Here is a 20510-nt window from a genome sequence, read left to right as displayed (position 1 = left end):
TTCTTCTCTGATTAACAAAATCTTCAGATGTTGAAGAGTGAAACAAATATGAGTATGTTCTAAGCTACATCGCATATCCAACATAAAGTATTACTTACTCTTTTAAATTTACCTAAGTCCAACATGACATTTTAAAATCTGTAATTATAGATGTTTCACTTAGAATACAAAGATAAATATACCTGGCGACGGGAATGTGAGCTTCATGATTCGAGGGTTACTGGTTATGCATACTGGTCTGTGGAAGCACTAGAACAACACATCACACAGAGTTGATGCTAGATTGTTACTGCTGAATGAAGGAGTATTATCCTTTGTTAAAGATAGAAATTAGTAACATGGTGCTGCTTGGAACTATCACAATAAACATTCACATTTTCTCCTTTGTTCTGTCCTCTTCACTAATAAAAATTGAATTATTTTGCAAATAAAAATTGAGAAAATTGAGTCTAACATTTTATTAGAATCTGAAACACCACCTAAAGATATGTCTGACTAGAAAACAGTAAACGATAATTTACCTTAAATAGCCAAGAGAGTAGGAACTGTGTATCTATTTATAAACATTAAATAAAAAATGACAGTTTCTAGATTTATGTTTTATACACATTTTTGAAAACTACTACTACTTTTATATTTTCTGACATATCCTATATGTCAAATACTTTTCAAATTAATAGTCAGTTTCATGTACTAAGGTTGGAAATACTATAATATACATTCTATTTGATATTCATTGATTTGGGACCAGGAAAGTATTTCTTTACTGGCCTTCCCTTATAAGCTATTCTGCCAAAGCCTTTATTTCACCTTGATTTATAATGATGTATTTACCCCTACTTTTTGTGAAGAATTATATTAAAAGGTGAGTTTAGCATGGCTACTATTTTAAATAAAGCATTAATTGCCTCTCCTCTTTAAGAAAAAAAAAACAACTACTGTCATGTTTTTTAATAAAAAATCAACTTGCATTAGATCTTCTATTAATTCCTCTTGACTAGATACAATTTTACCTTTGGGTATATTTATTTATTTTTCTTAATCTTACCTGCTTTCTCATTATTCAATTACCAATTTATTTTTATTCTTTTTGTGACAGAGACAGAGAGAGGGACAGATAGGGACAGACAGAAAGAAATAGAGATGGGAAGCATCAATCCTTTGTTGCAGCACCTTAGTTGTTCATTGATTGCATTCTCATATGTGCCTTGATTGGGGGGCTACAGTAGACCGAGTGACCCGTTGGTCAATCCAGCGACCTTGGACTCAAGCTGGTGAGCCTTGCTCAAACCAGATGAGTCCATGCTCAGGCTGGCAACCTCAGGGTGTCAAACCTGGGTCCTCTGTGTCCTAGTCTAATGCTCTACCCACTGCATCACCGCCTGGTCAAGCCAATTACCAATTCTTAAGACCAATTAACAGCTACATTGTTTTCAGCATGATGTAAGTAAAACAAATTTAATCTGAAACAATCTAATCAACATAATTAATTGTTCTTTTTCTCTAAATTCCATGTGGCCATCTGCATCATGTAGAGTTTGTTATAGTTACAATACTAAATCAACTTTAGAATTTTGGATGGCATTAAAAATTTTAAAGAAATTCTAAACAGCATTTATTACCTTGGTATATCACACTGGTTTTGTTGTTGTTCCTTCACATTTAGATTGTATTTAATGTTTCCTCCCTGTGCCCACAGTCTGCCTACACAGTGCATCCTCCAACCACCAGCTATTGCAGAAGTGATATGTTTATTCCACATATTTAACACCCTCTATTCACAAGGTCAAAGTTCTAGTCCACAATCCCTTCCCTGTAGAGACTTTAATGCTTGGGAAAGTATCTGTGATAATAAGGTCTCTCAGGATGGCCTACTCCAGTAAGATGAAATGGAAATAGCAGCTTGTTGGTGGTTACTTTTCTGGACATTGACAAGAGAATCTAACAACTTTTACTCAAGTTTTCACTTGTGTTTACCAGTCTATTCTTGGTACATTCTACTGGTCACATTGCACCCTTAGATCTTCTATGATTTCTCAGCCAATCTGGGCCATCTCTGTGGCAATCTGATGAGAACCTTCAATACTCTGGGTGGCCCAGGTTCAGGCCATCAATGCCTTGCAAAAGCAATGTCTTTGAGACTGTAGCCAATTCATATGCTCTTTTTCTATAGTGTATGTCTCATATTTCATGTCTCCTTGGCCCCTAGGTAGACTTTTCACTTTCTGGTGGAGTTTGGCAAGGTCCTTCCCGTAGTTTCCAAGCCTAGGCCTTACAGGATTACAGAAGGATAGAGGTGCATGATGTAGTTTCTTCCATCTCTCCCAGCATTTCATTTGCTTCTTATTGCTCTTCATCAATATCTCTGATCAACTTTTCTCTGTCCCTCCAGTTCCCAGGAGCTGCTCGGGCACTATCCTAGATCTTCATGGAGGGTGCAGAGGACCATGTGAAGTTTCTGGAAATGTTCCAAAGAGGCTGTGGAGGTGACTATGGTGCAAAGAGTGTTGGAGCAGCAGCTACTAAGATTCTGGGCCCAGGGCTACTCCTACCCCAGAGGTGAGCCACACGTCCCATGGGCATCACAGTGATCAGACCACCACCACTATGGAGGAGTAGATGGCACTTTTTATTGTTACAGACATTTCTTTAAATATGTACATACATACATACTTTTCCATGAAATTTTCTATACAGTCCAGTCCATTTCCATCATGCAGCCAAAGTTTTCTCATCAGAAAAATATGAAGAGAATGTATTAAATGGACTCTATTGGTTACTTTCAGATCTAAATACTATGGATTGTACAAATCTGTGTGTACCATAGGTCTCTTTTCTACAACTACAGACATAGTCAAGAGTAATGTAGCGTTGAATATAATAACATTATACTTAAGAATGCATGGGCCATTTTAAATCATAGGTTTAAGAGACTAGTTTCCCAATAAGACATTAGCAATAATATATAGATTATTCTCTTTGAAACCAAATATTAACATTTTTATTTGAACTTAAAATAATATTTAAAAGAAACATAGAAATTAATATGGGTCTCATGTCTGGAAGATCTGAATATATGAAATGTCTATTTAACCCTGACTTAGTCTACATTGAATGGGAAAAGGGAATTAATACTTATTGGGTGTGTGTAATGAATCAATAGCTGTCCTAGGCAGCCTGAGAGCATTTTCAGGAGCAACCCTTGAAACTTAAGTAACTTAGTTTAGTTTTTCTCAAGACACAGGCTGTTTTGATTCTTCAAACCTTCTACCTAAGGGTTCATTTAAGTCCTTTGGCTATTACTGTTGTTTAATGTTTTCCCCCTCACTTTATTGTTACTCTTATGATTATTGTTGCTGTTAATAAAATGATAATTCAGTTGAAGCAGTGGCCCCAAACTGAGGAAGACTTGAGAAAGTTGAGAAAAAGCCCAAGCTGAAGCATAAGTTGAAGATGAAAACTAGTAGAAGATTTGGCTAATAATAATAATAATAATAATAAAAGATAATTCAGTTGTGTTTTAAAAAGAATTTGGTTTTGGAAAAGGAAGACAGAGAGACATAGGAGAGGCCAGAAGGTCATGGGAGCAAAACCAGAAGTCATAAATGGAAGATATGAGATATGCATTACAACATGTATGTGGGGCTCCATTTGACCATTCATTCATGTATCCATTCATGCAACAAACTTAACAGATGCCTATGATGGGACTGCATTGTGCTGGGCCCTGAGGATTTGGGAGGAAACAAGTTAAACAAGGCCTTGGGTGATTAGCTACCATTAAAAATGTAAACAAGTTTTTGTGTGTACATTTGTCAAGATGTAAAATTCAGTGGATGCTTATTTAAAATTAATATCTCATTGAAGATAATATTGACTCCAGTTTTCCTCCTCAATATTTTCTTCTCTTCACATGTGTCTAAAGATCAAGAAATATGTTTTGTCCATGTAATTCTTTAATTTACCTTTTTTAAAATTAAATTAGAACTCTAAATCCCAGGTGCACAATTAATCCCATTCTCTTCTTACATAATAAAGTACCATATAAAGGCTAAAAGAGGGGAAATTAGTCCAATAAACATAGTAGTAAAAACTGTCAGTATGTCTGAATCATTTCACCAATGCCTTGAAAACTGCGCTAAAGCAAACTTGACAGGTGAGAATAAACATGGTCTTTTCATCTTCTCGACGGCTACTCCACTCTCGTTCACAAGTCCCACAGGCCGTTTACTGTTCCACTAGTCTCCCTGCTGTGTAACTTACCTCCCCCTACCATTTTGCGCTCCCCTTCTCATAATGATGTTCTGTTCTCTGTCTCAAATCTGGAGCCACAAATGCACGGTCATGGACCAAACTCAGATAATACAAATGTTGCTTTTGACTCCTGAATTTGAACATTTTTTTATTACATTATCAGGCTTTAACCACTGGCCAATATCACAAAAATGTCCCAAGATCTAGGTTCTCCTGAAAGCTGGGAAGATTTGGTGACAGAAAATCAATGAAGAGCTGAAACTTAAGGTAAGTTGCAACAAACACATGCTAAACAAAGACCTAAATAGAAAAATATGTTAGGCTTCAAGTCATACTGTTTGTGTTACAACTGCTTGACTCTAATTATAGTGCAGCATGAACACAGTCACAGATACTACGAGAATGACTGGGCTAACTATGTTCTAATAAAACTTTATTTACAAAAATAGGCAGAGGGATAAATTTGGATCATGGTTTGCTGACCCCTTCTTTATGCTACCTGTCTGGATACTCTAGGCCTGTGACCTCTGCCCTATTTCTTATCTGTTTCATTATTTCTCAAACAAAGCATTTTTCAGTTTCCCTTTTACTTTGTATTCTTTTTGTTAATGTTCACATTTACTTCAAAATAGCCATATTAAGATACTGTCAAATTTGTTTATTAATTTTCTGTGCCTGAGAAGGTCAGCCCATCTTGGGGAGCACAAGTGTTGATCTCAGAAATAGTGGAGGCCTTGGCCAGCAGCTCAGTGGATAGAGGAGCAGCTTGACATATGGACGTTCCTGGTTCAGTTCCCAGTCAGGACACACAGGAGAAGTGACTATCTGCTTCTCTCCCCCTTCTTTCCCTCTTCCTCTCCCACAGCCAGTGGCTCAATTGGTCCAAGCATCAACCCCGGGCCCTGAGGATAACATAGTTGGTCTCAGCACATCAGCCTCAGGTGCTAAAAATAGTTTGGGTCCCAGCATCATCCCCAGATGGGGTTGCCGGGTAGATCCCTGTTGGGGCTCATGAGGGAAACTGCCTATCTCCCCTCCTCTCACCTAAAAAACAAAACAAAAAAAGAATGGTGGAATAGTAGGTGCATAGCTGTGAATTTTCTTCTTTCTTCTCCAACATCTATGATGCTTCCTTCTAGCCTAATAAATATGCACTATCACACCATAGTTTACTGTTGCATCTCTATTTGTCTTTTTCTGTCCTACCCATGAATTATCTGTTTGAGTCATTCTAAACTCCTTGATATTTTCTAAGTATAACTCTGACTTTGTGTGCTCTATTGCTTGAACAAGCTTCTTACTATCTAGGACAAAAGCAGATTAGTTTAACGAGTTTCCGGTTCCACTCAAGCTTCAAGGCATTACTAAAATCATATATGTCCCATAAAGCCTTCCCATATTCCAACAGTTATATTTAAGATCTTTAGTCCTTAGGCATGATATTACTTTAAGCATGACTAAAACCCTTATTATTAAGCTGTGTCATACGAAATGGATGTTTTTAAGTCAAAAATGGTCAAACACATTCTGATTAATGCTATATAAATAAACATGTCCTCTACTCCTTGAAGGCAGAGGGTGAAGCTCATTCATCTTGCCGGTCTCCCCAGTGTCTGGCACAATGTCTTATTCAGAAGAGAATCAACCAATACTGTTGAATTGACATGATGAATTTAAAAAAAAAAACCCTCATCGTTCACAAAATAAGAAAGATGGCACACATGTCTTTAAAGTCCTATTAACTATTACACAAGGATGACTTTAATTCCTGACCTAGATGTCTTAAATTTCTAAAAATAGTACCTAGAGAAAAGAAGGAAGATTTATATAGTGAAAGATGCCTTGGCCACTTCCCCAGTCACCGACTTTCTCCTACATTCCCTGGGTAATGGGGACCCAGATGTTGTTATATAATTAAGTCCATTTTAACCAGAAATATTGTGAGAATCCTGTGGCCTGAGTAAGCCCCGGGTACTGAGAGTTTAAAGTTCTAATGGAAAGCCCAAGTAAAATGTTTAATTGGCTGTTTTATATCCTTAAGACCTTATTTTAAATATGAGAGCAAGAAAGAAATTGGTTGTCAATTCAGTGCTTGCCACATTCCTGTTACTAAGCAGGAAGCTAGGAAGACTGAGAAAAAGCTGCGGTCAGTAATTGGGGGCAGTAAAATTCTAATCACCTCGTGGTGTTCTACTTGACTGGCTGCCTTGCCGGGTGAGGGAAGGCAGCAATCTGAATTGATATGCCCACAGGCTCCAGAATGTAGTCCCAGAATTCACAAAGGAAATAGCTTCCACTGTCAAGTTTGCAGTTAAAACGATACAATCTCAGTTGTGGGAAAGAATTGTAAAGTAACCTCAAGCAGCTTCAATGAGCTCTCAAACATTTCTTTTTCAGTAAGTGGTTCTAAAAGAGCCACATAATAGAAAAATTATGACCATTCAAATATCATTCTCTTTTGAAACGATGGTAACATCATCTTTTATCTTAAGAAGGTTTTCATTTCAAATATACTGATATGTGAAGTCACTTTCTTTTAGTAATTGGAAAATATATAAGTTTAAAACTTATGAAAGAGTATAGCAACCTCACAATGTTCCATCCCCAGAGGGGTCCTTTAGGACGTTCTGAGAAATTAAAAGAGGACTTTTTGGTTCTTTGAAACAGGGACCTCCACAGCAAGAGGGATGAGAGAGAGAGAGTGTGAGAGAAAGAACTTCTCTGAGTAATTTATAAATAAATATGATCTATTTTGCATATCCCTCTAGACAAGAGAGTGAACTCAGAAATGATATTAAAATTTCAGTCTACCTGGATCAACCTGTTATCTTGGATTCACCTTGGCAATATAAATGATGGAAAAGGAAGAAAGAGAATATTCCTTGATCAAACCCAAATGCTTGTTTGTTTTTTTTTTCTTTTCAGTTTGATACATAAACTATAGGGAGTCTCATTAAATTACTAACAAGTCTTGGTTAGCCCTATAGGTATTATCTGTTATGAAAAGTACCTACGATACATTTTGAGAGTATTTATGTTGTTCATTCCTGAGAAATTTTTATTACTGCTTGTATGTCCTCAAATAAGAAAATAGTCATTTGAAGACTGGCCCAAGAAAGACGCTATGGTTTCAAGAAAACACCCTAAAAAATTATATTTGTTTGGGAACAACTATGTCATACTTTATTCTAAGAATAATTTATTTATCGACGCAATGAGAAGAAAATATTTAGAAATTTACCAGGAAGATGGAATAGGGCACCATAAAAATTCAGACAATAGTCTCCTCTAAGTACAATTGCTCTGTTCCCATCTTCTCTAGAAGCGTATCTATTGATATCTACCAATTAATTAGCATTTCCAAGTTCATCCAAGTTCTTTCAAGTGTTAGTGTCAGGCCCATATTTCTTCTCATTCACTGGTGCATCAAAAAACACCCTGCCAAAAGTTCACAAGCATGATGGGGAACAAAAGTGTCCATGTCACTATAATAGTACATCAGGAAAGATCTAACTAAGGTCTTCACAAGCAATAAATCAAAGGCAGGAAAATAGCTGATATACAGAGGAGCAAACCACTTCAACAGGTCCCTGTGCAGATGATGAGTCCAGGGAAGAGAAAGTGCATGGAGGTGGGTCGGTACCTGCAGGAATCGCAAAGCAGGGACAAACAAGCAGAGCATCAGTGCAATGCATCCTGAGTCCTGACCAGGGCATAAGCCTTCTGCTTGCTTCTCTGACTTCATTATCAATTCCAGGGTCTGATCTTTCTCCTCCATTTGTCAGGCCAGTTCTGAGACTTTGCACCATCCCTTATCAGTTTCCTTTATTCATGTCCACATGTCAATAGCCTCTTTATCAAACTCTCCTCAGATTTTGCTGCTTGACCCTGTTGTCTATTTCCTGTGGAGTCCCCTATTGATGTATTATCTAAATAATGAATATAAATTTTCACACAGTCACATCAAGGAAAAGGACCCTATCACCCACCACTAGAAGGCTCCCTACTCACTGATGTCTTCCAATTAATTGGTATTTGCAAGTTCATCTCAGTATACTAGCAATCATATACACATTTCTTGTTTGACAAGAATATCATTGAAGACCTGGTTGAATACTTGCAGAAAAGTAGTACATGAGATGATGTCTATGATAAACATGTCTATATTTTGTTTCTTGCCTTCCAGTCAAATTTACTTTTTCTAAAAAGGAAATGAAATCATGTAAGTTAGTCTAATCTTTCTCAGTAAATCCATGATGACTCTTCAACTTATAATTATGTTTACCATATTTTATTCATTAATTGGTTCCAGATTTTTGCTCATAATTGGTATCAAACTACCCAATGTAATTTATCTACAAACCAGAAAATTGAGTTTCTTTCTAAAATTTACATCAGCCTTGGCCAGTTATAATCTCCTTGCTCTTTTTCCATTCTTCTTAGCTCTACAAAGTAACAGTAAATTCAATATACTATTGCATTTATCACATTGTTATATAATTAACTTTTCTTGTGGTTGTTTTAGCCCCTAGACTGTGAGCCCTTGATGGCAGGGATTGCGTCTTATTCATCTGGACATTGCTGGCATCTAGCAAAATGTCAGGGTATTATAAATTCGCAATAACAGTTTGCTGAATTGGACTTAAAGTACCAGTGTGGTGTTTTTAGATGTTCTCATATCCTTGAGCTTTAGTTTTCTCTCACTAGTATTATACCACATCCAGTCTAATATTTACATCCCTTGAAAGGGAAACTGACATATGTTGGGAGAAGACAAAGTGTGACTCCTTCCTGGAAAGAGTCTTACGGTAGAACCAACCGTTCATCTTCTATCTCCTTGTTCTGAACATAGACATATTTTTTTGTTTTTGGCATTTTCAGGCTTTGGCACATTTCCCACAGCGTCTGACATTTGTACTTGGTTATCTAGCTCTTCTCCCAACAGCATATCCTATTTCCTCAGTGTGCTCATTAAATAATTTCTCAACCAGTCATTTATACACAGGGCAACTTCCCCATCCTTCTGCATCACAATCCATAACCATTATTCTATTTGAATATCAGTTCTGGCCCTAGCCAGTTGGCTCAGCAGTAGAACATCAGACCAACATGTGGAAGTCCCACATTTGATTCCCAGTCGGGGTGCACAGGAGAAGCGACCATCTGCTTCCTCACCTCTCCCCTTTCTTTTTCTCTCTCTTTCTATCTCTCTACTCTCCTCCCACAGCCTTGGCTCATTTGAGCAAGTTGGCCCTGGGTACTGAGGATAGCACCATTGCCTTGCCTCAGGTGCTAAAAATAGCTCAGTTGCCAAGCAATGAAGCAATGGCCCCAGATGGGCAGAGCATCGCCCATAGTGGGCTTGCTAGGTAGACCTTGGTTGGAGTACATACAGGAGTCTGTCCCTCTACCTCTCCACTTTCACTTAATAATAATAATTTAAAAAAAATTTTAGTTCTGAGATCATCCCAACTTACTCAGTATTCTTTTTCATTTCCAGCCAAACTGTTCTCTGTTCTATCAATTTTATTCTTTTCTCTTCCTCTTTTTTGGCACTGAGGGCAGAAACTATTTTCCACTGACAATGATGTGAATCTTTGGGATCCAAGGTTTTGAATATAGCTCATGAAAATAATGCTGTTTAGAAAATTGTTTTTGGATTACTGAACAGTTGCTTTTTCGAGGCATTTTCACTATCTCAGGCATAATCTCAAATTTGCAGAGTACATGGGGCAGGAAGAAGAGAAGAACATTTTCTGTGTATCTGAAATTCTACAGGTTGTCAAATTGGGCTCTGATGTCTAAAAAGAGAGGACCTGGCAGAACGAGTCAGTGACAATAATTGTAATCTAAAACAACATCTGTTATGTGAATGTGACATTTGCTGGCACTTTATAGGTTTGGTTTTGCAAGGCTAATCTCTAGAGCTGCTTATTCCTGCCACATGGTAAACTGCACCAGGGTAATGTAAGAAAGAATTCCTGGTCATCTCAATTTTACCACTAACTCACTGATCTAACGTAGGAAACTTTATCTCCCTCTGGTTCACCTTCTTTCTCTTAAAATTATGTGAGCTGTAGTAAATGTTTGCTAACATCTTTTCCACCTCTGATATTCAGTGATTCCCTGAAAGAAGCAACTACTTAAGGGAGGTGCTTTTTATGATTAGAGTAAATGAGCTACCACTAGAGGTTGCCTGTGTCATCATGGCCACTGTCCTGGGGGAGATTTGGGTTCAGATTCTGACTGTGCCACTTCCTTACTCTGTGAACTTGGGCTATGCATACCTGAACCTCTGGTTCTTCATCTGTGAAACTAGAATCCAAATAATATCTACCATGAGGTATTGTGAAGGTTAAAAGACAAAACACATGTATAACACCCAGCTCAGTGAGTGGAATGTGGCAATTTCTCAATAGATGTAACTAAACTAACAAACTATAAAATAAGAATGGCTACAAATGGAATCACTGTAGAATAATTGCTAAGAATTTCCAATGGTCTACACATAGAAAAGATGTACATTTTTATTTTATTATTTAAAAAAATAGTTTCAATCCAATTTACTTATTTTATTTTTTTATTAAATCTCCCGGGGGTGACATTGATTACTAGAATTATATAGGTTTCAATCGTACAATTCTATGACACATCATTGATATATTGTATTATGCATTTGCCACACATAGTCAAATTTTCTGTCAACATATATTTAACCCCCTCTTTATCCATTATTATGCCCACATCATTTCCTCTAGTAACCACGATAATATTGTCTGTGTCTATGAGTTTTTGTTTGCTTGTCCTATTTATTCATTTATTGCTTTCAGTTTTATATCCCACATGTAAGTAAAGTCATATGGCTCTTGAGAATTAATGCAATCTCCATCAAAACCTCAATGTTATCAGATTTGTATTAAACCATAAAAGAACCTGAATAGCCAAAGCAGGGCTGAGGAAAAAAACAAAGCCAGACATATCACACTGCCTGATTTCAAAATATATCACAAAAGGACAATAATCAAAACAGCATGATATTGGTCTGTCATTAAACACAGACACACAGACCAATGGAATAAAATAAAATCTCTTCAATAAATAGTACAGAGAAAACTGGAAAGCCACATGCAAAAAAATGAAACTAAACTAATGCTTGTCCCCATGTAGAAAAATTAATTCAAAATGGATCAAAAACCTAAATCTAAGACCTGAAAAAATAAATCACATATAGGAAAACAGGTACTAGATTTGTAGATCTTAGTCTTAGAGAGGATTACATAAACTTTACCCCAAATGCAAGGGAAATAGAAGCAAAAATAAACAAATGGGACTCTATCAAACTGAAAAGCTGCTGTACAGCAAAAGAAACCATCAACAGAACAAAAAGGCAGCCAACCAAATGGCTTGAACATATTTTCAAAGAACAACTCCAACAAGGGGTTAATATCTCAAATATATAAAAACTCATACAACTCAACAACAACAAAATAAACAATCCAATTAAAAAATAAACAGAAGAGCCTGACCAGGTAGTTCACTTGGTTTGAACATCATCCCAACATGCCAAGGTTTAGGTTCGATCCTCGGTCTGGGCACATACAAGAATAAATCAGTGAATGAATAAATAAGTAGAACAACAAATCAATATTTCTCTCTCTTTAAAAATTAATAAATAAATTGAAATTTTTTTTTTACAAAAGTGGGCAGAGAACCTAAATAGACATGTCTCCCAAGAAGACATACAAATGGTTAATGGATATATGAAAATATGCTCAATTTCACTAGTTATTAAAAAGATGAAAATCAAAACTACAATGAGATACCACCTCACACCTGTTAGAATGGATATTATCAACAAGACAGATAATAACAAGTGTTGGAGAGGTGGTGGAAAAAAGGGACCCTCATTTCACAGCTGGTGGGAATGTTACCTGGTACAGCCACCACGGAAAACAGTATTTAGAGGTCCTAAAAAATTAAAAATAGATTAACCGTATGACTCACAACTCACCAATTTAAAATAATTCAAAAACATTTACTCACAAAGATATTTTTTCCCTATGTTCACTGGCCAAGGCATTAAAACAACCAAAGTGTTTCTTAGTAGATGACTGGATAAAGAAGATGTGGTAAAAAGCATACACACACACACACACACACACACACAATTGGACATTACTCAGCTATAGAAAAATGTGAAATACTGCCATTTGCGACAACATGGATGGATCTTGAGAATATCATGCTAAGCAAAATAAGTCAGACAAAAAAAGTCAAGAACCATTTTCTCATTTTATTATTATCTTGGAAGGTATCCACTCCAAAGCTAGACTAATTCTGGTCCAGAATCTTAGATCAGTGATTTTTCTACCAGTATCCCGCAAGAAGCACATTGGTATACCTCAAGAATTTTTAAAGCACACAATACCTAACTTTTTTAGTCAGGGGCACTGACCTCTTTTCCCTTAGTCTGTCAAATAAAAAAATGACAACAGCACAACAATTAGCCATCTAGTATGAATAAATGAAAATTATACCTATTTTTTGTCAGATCAGCAAAAATATATATTTTTAGGTGTGATACAGAATTTTAGTAATTAGTTTGTGTGCCATAAGATAAAAAAGGTTGAAAATTGCTGCTTTAAATCTTTAAGATGCTGATATTTACGCTGTTCCAACCGTTTAGTTCTTTAAGCAGGGAGTTTCCTTCAAGTAACTACCAGGATCATTCTGCATTTCCATCAGACTACACATACGAAGTCTTTTATTGTGTTCATGATGATATTCCTCTTGATATTTTTCTGGATCCTCCATCATTTTGTGTTATTTAGAAGCATTCTTTTAATTAAGTAAATACCAGTATATACTGAACATTTGGGTGAATATATTTTCTTAGACACTGGAGGAGACACAAACATTTGAAAGGTTATGGCCAAATGAACTAGACGGTTTTGTGAAAGGTAAGATAAGACATAATTAAAGCACATAATGCAACGAGGCTACCATACCTACAGTTTAGTTGGGAGCACTTGAGATGAATCTTAAAGAATAACTTTTTATCAAGCAAAATTGATAGGGGAAGGATGCTTGAGAAGGACTCCGAAAAACAATGATAAGGCTAAAAGAATGCATTGCCATGCTTAATAAAACAGCAGTAATTCAATCTGGCTGACTTGGTCTCATCAGAGTAGCATGCAAAGCCAATAAATGTTTTACAGTATTGGAAGATATGACCTGAGATGGGTAAAAGTGGTGTTTAGGGGTTTTTGTTGTTTTTTTTTTGTGTGTGTGTGTATATATTTAAATTTTTTCAATTATAATTGGCATTCAACATTATGTTAGTGTCAGGAGTACCACATAATAGATATTTACATATCTATTATGTAACTTTGAAGTGATCTCCCTAAAAAGTCTCGGTAGGACCCATGTGGCACCATACATAGTTACTACAATATTATTGATAATATTCCCTATACTGTACTGAACATCCTTGTGACTATTTTCTAACTCTTTAATCCCTTCACATCTTTCATTTAGCACCTCAACCACCTTCCCATCTAGTAACCATTGGTTTATTCTCTGTATCTGAGTCTGTTTATGCTTTGTTTTTCGTTTATTTTGTTTTCTGATTCCACATATAAGAGAAATTATATGGCAATTGTCTTTCTCTGTTTGACTTTTTGAGTTAGTGTACACATGGTATTTTGTCTTTATTTAACAATGAAACCACAGCTTATTCATTCGACAGAATATATTGAGTCCCTACGATGTGCCAGGCAAGTGAGAGTCTTTAATATTTATACGTAGCAATGTTTGTGACAGCATCTAAACTAATATGTGGTCAGATATGAGAGCTTGGTGGCCATGTGGGTCTTAGAAATTCTGGACCTTTCTTAGGTCTTCAGTAACTAATAAAAATATTTATTGGAAGTTTCTTCATATTATGTTTTAAGCTCTTTAAGAATAATTAGAGTAACTACCGCATTAGCCTTATGAAGTAGGCACTGCTATCCCATTTCACAGCTGGAGGATTGAGGCTTCTGGGTAGTAAGTCACTTGCTCAAGATTATACCACTGAGCCAGAAATTAAACCCAGGACTTTTTCGTTCTAGAATTGGACTTTCAACCACTACGTTATATCACCTCTTTTCACCACCTTTCCATCTCTTGTAAACACCCAGGCCCCTTAATTACAGAGAAGCGCTTATAACAGGGGTCCCCAAACTACGGCCCGCGGGCCGCATGCGGCCCCCTGAGGCCATTTATCCGGCCCCCGCCGCACTTCCGGAAGGGGCACCTCTTTCATTAGCGGTCAGTGAGAGGAGCATAGTTCCCATTGAAATACTGGTCAGTTTGTTGATTTAAATTTACTTGTTCTTTATTTTAAATATTGTATTTGTTCCCGTTTTGTTTTTTTACTTTAAAATAAAATATGTGCAGTGTGCATAGGGATTTGTTCATAGTTTTTTTATAGTCCAGCCCTCCAGTGGTCTGAGGGACAGTGAACTGGCCCCCTGTGTAAAAAGTTTGGGGACCCCTGGCTTATAAGGTGTGAGAGCATCACTCTCAGCTCCTTGTTCCCTGCCACTGACCTGTCCGGTGTCTGTGTGCTGCTGTCAACGAATCACCCTAACTCTCACTTTCAGCACAGAAGTTGTCAAGATCATTTCAAAGCTGGAAATATTTTCACACATTATCCAAATGTGCAAAAAGAAAAAAAAAAAACTAAATGCCTAATGTCTCTAGTTGTTTGGCTAAGTGTGCTTTTCATAACCTCTTTACACAGCCTGTTCTAAAACGGGATAGCTGGGAAGCACCACTTTGAACTTTTATATGTAGTAGTTCATGTTAAGGGGGCTAACTAGGGTCAGAGGTGTTAGAATGGGTCCCCTGGTATTGATTTTTGTATTATTTTTGAATTGACTTTAAAAAAATCTCGTGAAATCTGGCGTGTTGCTGTATTGTTTTTATATGTGCCAATATTTCTATCACTTACTGCTGGTTTCTGGGTTGCAGACACTATTTAAGAACCAGTTTCTTTTTTGCAAGGTTAGAGGGGGTGTGAGTTGATATTTTAGCTAAGAAAAGAGAATCTATTTTTATTTATTTCAACAGAACAGCTGGCCAAACTCTAATTTTCTAATATATTTATCCTGTTTTCTAAAACTACAGTTATTTTCTAAAAATTTTTTTTTTCAGTTATAACCTCAAAAATTTTTTCTTAGTTTTTTTATTTTTTTTATTTTTTGTTTGTTTGATTTTTAGGTTAGAGGAGGGGAGATAGTGAAGCAGACTTCCACATGTGCCCTAACCAGGATCCACCCAGCAACCCCCATTTTGGGCCAATGCTCTGTTACTGAGCTAATTTTGGTACCTGAGGTTGATGCACTCCAATTAAGATATCTTCAGTGCCCGGGCCCAGACTCAAACTGATTGGAGCTACGGGCTTCCAGAGGGGAAAAAGGAGAGAAAGAAGAGGCAGGGGCGGGTGAGGGGAGGAAGCCGATGGTCACTTCTTCTGGGTGCCCTGACTGGGAACGGAACCCAGGAATTGAACTTGGCACATCCATACATTGGGCCAACGCTCTATCCACTGAGCCACTGGCCAAGGCCAACTTTATTTCTTTTTTCCATTGATTACCTTAAGCTCACTATAATCCTGTTGATTTTACTATTTGTGTCTACACATTCTGAATGAGGGAAACATTACAAAAATATTTTAAAATAAAAACAAATGATTTTTTTAATTGTAAGTGTATTTCAACTTGAGGACCTTATTCCAGAATTTTCAAAACAGCTGTTTGTTTGTTTGTTTATTTATTTATTTAGAAAGGGAGAGAGACAGGGAGGAAGAGAGATGAGAAGCACCAACTCGCAGCAGCTTCTCCTTAGTTGTTTATCAACTGCTTCTCACATGTGCCTTGACCAGGGGACTCAAGCCCAGCCAGTGACCTTGGGCTTCAAGTCAGTGACCTTTGGACTCAAGCCAGTGACATAGGATCATGTCAGTGATCCCACACTCAAGTAGGCAACCCTGTGTTCAATCTGGTGAGCCGGCACTCAAATTGGCGACTGCAGGGACTCGAACCTGGAACTTCAGTGTTCTAGTTTGACATTCTATCTACCGCATCACTACTAGTCAGGCCACATCAGCTCTTTATATTTTAAATGTGGAAGCCTTGTGTTGAAATAATGTGTGAAAATATTTTTAAATAGCAATAAAATTGTCTATGGTGATTTGACAAACCACAGTATGCTGACATTTTATGATTCTGTTATTCTATTACTACTTGTATGTAAATCAGTGCTTTCTGGGACATAGCAAAAAATCATGCTACTAATTAAATCAGCATGAGTTAAAAATTTAGTTACAAAAATTCTTACATTTGAATATTAGAAGTGTATTTGTAATTCAAAAATAATAATTATCTTCTTAGGGTTTTACAATGAGCAATTCCAATAAGATCTTTTCTCCATAAGGAAAATACCTGCAGATATATTAAGATAATACTGCAGATACCTGTAAGTGAGGTAAATCTGGAATTCATTCATTTCTAGCAATAACACTGTCTAAAGCTGCATTTAATCAACTTGAAAGACCCAGGGACTTAAACTTGTTAAGAATAAGACGCAGAAGTACTAAGGTCAACAGCAGGACATTATTTCTTTTTCTGAAAATTTAAAATGAGAAAAATAACTATCACTTGTGTCAGAAGTACTTGTAATTTCTTAATCAGAACTTAATTTCTTTTTAGATATTTATAGAGGTACTGTAATAAGCTTTTTATTTTTTCAAACATTATTCCTTTATTTACTTAATCATTCTCAAAACTCTAAAAACTCATTTTTCATGGTCCTTTATCTTTAGGGGAGATCTCTTAAAGCCTTCAAGCACAGCTGCTATTCAACGTTGTATATCTCACCACTTGTGTCGTGTATTAATTATTCTTATAGGAAGTGAAGTCTATTCTCTCCCAAACCTCCAATTTCAGTCTCTCTGTCCCATAATCCAGGAACCACTAAACATTTTAGTATTGCTACTGGCAAGTCTTATTAAATATGTACACGTGCCCTGGACCCCATGGAAACGGACTGCTATGTCATCCTCACCAAACCTGTGTATTCCCCAAGGAAGGGCCTTAGCCTTGTGCTTTTTCATACAGCATACATTTCTGAGCAACTCTTTCATGCAAATAGTCACCGCAGGCCTTAAGGATACTAAAATTAGTTAATTTGTTATTTCCAATGATATCAATTATCTTTGTTGTTAATATATAGCATTTCTCATGTAATACTTCTTCTAACTCCCCATAAACCTGGAGATGAGGCAAGTAATTTACATTCTGAACATAAATTTGAACTATAGTATAGATGTGAATTCATTTAAAGAACCAGGTTTCTTCACTTCTGTAAGATTCTAGTATAACCTAGTTGAACTAATTAACCTACATAAAGAAGCAATATAACAATCAGAAAGGGGTTGGACAGTCTTCATCCCAAGTTCTGGTCACAAAGCTATTCCCAATGTAAAGATGAACTTGGATAGGTTTTTCTTTTTTTAGAAAATTAACTTTAACAGGGTGACATTGATCAGTAAGAGTACATAGGTTTCAGGTGAACATTTCTATAGCATTTAAACTGCTGATTATGTTGTATACCCATTACCCAAAGTCAAATCATTTTCTGTCACCTTATATTTGTCCCTCTTTACATGAGTTAGAATTTTCCCCCAGAATTTTCAAAACAGCGCCCCTCCTACTGTTTCCCCCCTTTCCAGTCACTCAGGTCCCATTCCCCATGGTACCACTTCACTTTTATCTATGTCTATAAGTCTCAGTTTTATATCTCACCTATGTGTGAAATTATACAGTTCTTAGCTTTTTCTATTTACTTGTTTCACTCAACATAATGTTCTCAAGGTCCACCCATGTTGTCATAAATGTCACCACGTCATCGTTTCTTATGACTGAGTAGTATTCCATTGTGTATATGTACCGCATCTTCTTTATCCAATCCTCTAACAAGGGGCACTTTGGTTGTTCCCATGTCTTGTCCACTGTGAATAATGCTGCAATGAACATGAGAGTGAATGTGCCTTTATTTTTTTTTTAATTTTATTTATTCATTTTTAGAGAGGAGAGAGAGAGACAGAGAGAAGAGAGAGAGACAGAGAGAGAGAGAAGGGGGGGAGGAGCCGGAAGCATCAACTCTCATATGTGCCTTGACCAGGCAAGCCCAGGGTTTCAAACCAGCGACCTCAGCATTTCCAGGTCGACGCTTTATCCACTGCGCCACCACAGGTCAGGTAAATGTGCCTTTACATACCAACGATTTTGAGTTTTGGGGGTAGATACCCAGTAGACAGATTGCTGGGTCATACGGTAATTCTATTCTTAATTTTTTGAGGAACCACCGTACTTTCTTCCATAATGGTTGGACAAATTTGCATTCCCACCAGCAGTGAATGAGGGTTCCATTTTTCTCCACAACCTCTCCAACACTTGTTATTAACTGGTGTGAGGTTGTATCTCATTGTAGTTTAATTTGCATTTCTTGAATAGCTAGTGAAGATAAGCATCTTTTCATATACCTGTTGGTCATTTGTATGTTCTCTTGGGAGAAGTGTCTATTCAGGTCCTCTGCCCATGTTTTAATTGGACTGCTTGCTTCTTTGTTGCTGAGCTTTGTGAGCTTTTTATATATTTTGGATATTAATTCCTTATTGGAGCTGTTGTTTGCAAATATCTCCCATTTAGTTGGCTGCCAACTTGTTTTGTTGTCAGTTTCTTTTGCTGTGCAGAAGCTTTTTAGTTTGATATTGTCCCATTCATTTATTTTTGCCTTTACTTCCCTTGCCTTTGGGGTCAAATTAATAAATTTTTTTCTACAGCCAAGGTCCATGAGCTAATATCTATGTTTTCTTCTATGTGACATAGTTTCAGATCTTGTATTTAGGTCTTAATCCATGTTGAATTAATTTTTGTGCAGTGGGACAAACTATAGTCAAGTTTCATACTTTTCCATGTGGTTTGACAGTTTTCCCAGCACCATTTATTGAAGAGGCTTTCTTTTCTCCATTGTGTGTTTTTGGCTCCTTTGTCAAAGACAATGTGTCCATACATATGTAGTTTTATTTCTAGGCTCTCAATTCTGTTTCATTGGTCTATACATCTGTCTTCTGCCAATACCATGATATTTTGATTATCATGGATCTAGTATAATTTGAAGTCAGGTAGTGTGATATCTCTGGCTTCATTCTTTTTTCTGAGGGTTGCTTTGACTATTCAGGTATTCTATGGTTTCATATAATCCTGGTAATTTTTTGTTCTATTTCTTTAAAAAACGACATTGGGATTTTGATGGGTATTGCATTAAATTTGTATACTGCTTTGGATAAAATGGCCATTTTTACTATGTTGCTGTATCCCAGAAATTTTGATATGTTATATTGTCATTTTTATTTTTCTGTGTATATCTTTTTATCTCTGCTTTTATTTCTTTGACCCACTCCTTTTTAGAAGTACAGATTGTGGGTTTCTATACTTCCTTTGTACACTTGAATTCTAATTTCAAGGCGTTACGATCAGAAAATATGCTTGGTATAATTTCAATCTTCCTGAATTTGTTGATTTTACTTTTGTGTCCCAACATATGGTCTATCCTTGAGAATGTTTCCATGCACACTGAAGAAGAATGTATAATCTGATTTTTTGGGATGAAATGTCCTTTAAATGTCTATTATACATCTGGTTCAGAGTGTGATTTCAGGCCGATATATTTTTTTAATTTTCTTTTTGGATGATCTACCTAAAGCTGTCAATTGTGTGTTGAAATTTCTAAGTGTGATTGTGTTTTGTCTGCTTCTAGTTTTAGATCAGTTATTAGACGTTTTATATATTTTAGTCCTCCCTGGTTTGGTGTGTAGATATTAAAAACTATTATGTCTTTTTGATACAATATCCCCTTTTTCATTATGAAATGTTCATGTTTTTCTCTGGTTACCTTTGTTGTCTTGAAGTAAGCATGGTCAGATATGAGTATGGCTACACTTGGTTTTCTTTGGATATTATTTGCTTGGAGAATCATTTTACAACTTTTCACTTTGACTACTTTTGTCCTTTTAGCTTAGATGTGTCTCTTGAAGGGAGCATATGGTTAGGTTCTCCTTTTTGATGCATGCAATCTGCTACTCTGTGCCTCTTTATTGGTGAATTCAGTCCATTTACATTTAGGGTAATTGTTGACACTTGAGGAAT

General features: G+C 36.5%; 1 protein-coding gene and 1 pseudogene across 2 annotated transcripts in view; both read right to left on the bottom strand.

The window, feature by feature from the left end:
• PRKG1 (protein kinase cGMP-dependent 1) overlaps positions 1-20510 on the bottom strand; it is a 1422417-nt gene that overhangs the window by 1122107 nt on the left and 279800 nt on the right. The gene's annotated exons all lie outside the window — the stretch shown is intronic.
• LOC136381063 (vesicle transport through interaction with t-SNAREs homolog 1B pseudogene) lies at positions 1825-4276 on the bottom strand (annotated as a pseudogene).

This window comes from Saccopteryx leptura, chromosome 9, assembly GCF_036850995.1.
Source record: "Saccopteryx leptura isolate mSacLep1 chromosome 9, mSacLep1_pri_phased_curated, whole genome shotgun sequence".
NCBI classification, from domain to species: Eukaryota; Metazoa; Chordata; class Mammalia; order Chiroptera; family Emballonuridae; genus Saccopteryx; species Saccopteryx leptura.
This window is presented reverse-complemented; position numbering and strand designations above follow the sequence as displayed.